This window comes from Salvia hispanica, chromosome 6, assembly GCF_029641045.1.
Source record: "Salvia hispanica isolate PSC_SH4W2 chromosome 6, Shi_PSC_v1, whole genome shotgun sequence".
NCBI lineage: Eukaryota > Viridiplantae > Streptophyta > Magnoliopsida > Lamiales > Lamiaceae > Salvia > Salvia hispanica.
This window is the reverse complement of record NC_142697.1, coordinates 28,627,242-28,628,619: the sequence shown is the minus strand read 5'-3', so window position 1 is coordinate 28,628,619 and position 1,378 is coordinate 28,627,242. Positions and strand designations below refer to the sequence as shown.

Below are 1,378 nucleotides of genomic sequence, written 5' to 3'. Positions count from 1 at the left end.
TATTTTCGATCAAGCAATATGAAAAACAAAACTGTCACATCAAACGAACTACCAATTCGTCAATATATGTTGAAATATGATTGATGAAGAAAGCCAAAGAGTACCTAATTCATGTAGTCGATGTTACTATTAGAAATGGGCCACTCACCCCTTAAAAGGCCTCATAAGGGGGAGGGTTATCCACACTTATATAGAGAAGCTAGGATCATTACCAAGCCGATGTGGGACAAGATATTAGAATTTTAACACGCCCCCTCACGTGTGGGCCGGAATGACACATCGGACTTCCATCACATGGGTAGGCAAGAGAAGAGATAAAGAGATAAACCATCATCGACTTGGGCCCTGCTCTGATACCATATTAGAAATGGGCCACTCACCCCTTAGATAAGCTATGCAAACTCTTCTTCTGCCGGCAGCTCGCTCCGGCCTCGCACCTCCGCCCTTCAAGGCGGCGGTGACATGTAATGTCTCCCGTCATTTTCTCCGATTCAACACCTCCCCCTTTCCTCAATCGTCTCTTTCTTCGTTGAAGTTTCTCCAGAGTTTATCCCCACCTTACATAATTCTCAATAATCACAGTGCCAAAACCCTAGCTTCCGCTCCCACTCCCACTGCTGCTGCCTATACTTCTCCAAGTGATGAATCTGAAAAAGCCAAACTCGCTCAGGTTTCGAAGAGATTAGAGAAAACTTCAAGGTACTTCAAGAGACTGGGAAGCTTTTGATTTTGGGGGCAACTGGTTTGCACAGTTGTGGCAGCTGTTATCCTTTCATTTTCTGTTGTCATTACTGGGAAAATCACATCACCTCCTACCTTTTATGCAACTGCTGGTGGTATTGCTGCTGCCTTCATTTCTGTGTTTTGGTCATTTGGGTATATTCGATTATCTGATAGACTTCGGAAGACAGCCACTGATCCTTCAAAGGCGCCTCCTCGTGCTGATGTTGTGAGATGTCTGCAAAACGGCATAGGCGTAAATGTCTTGGGCATAGGTGCTGCTATACTTGGCATGCAAGCGACATGAGGCCTTTTAAGGGGTGAGTGGCCCATTTCTAATAGTTACCGAAGAAGGGTAGTTCACAACTTGTCTTCCAACATAGATCGTCAATTGAATTGGATTGGGCTTTCATTCAAATTGTGATGGGCTAACCCGAATTCATAGAGCAAGTGAAATAGCAACCTGAAAATTATATTCAATCTAACTCAGCCCAGCCCAATTACAACGAACACAACTCGCAGTTAGAAATGGAAGTGGAGTGAGTTAATGGAATGTAAATTCAACTAGCCAAATATGGTAAAAGTGAAATAAAAAGAATATTGGCGCATGAATGAAAATGGAAAAATAGAGCATTTATTAGCGGACAGAAAGAGTATG

General features: G+C 43.2%; 1 pseudogene; it reads left to right on the top strand.

Annotated features, from left to right (window-relative positions):
* The first annotated feature begins 384 nt into the window (after window positions 1-384).
* LOC125206515 (protein TIC 21, chloroplastic pseudogene) lies at window positions 385-1,144 on the top strand (annotated as a pseudogene).
* Window positions 1,145-1,378: the final 234 nt, after the last annotated feature.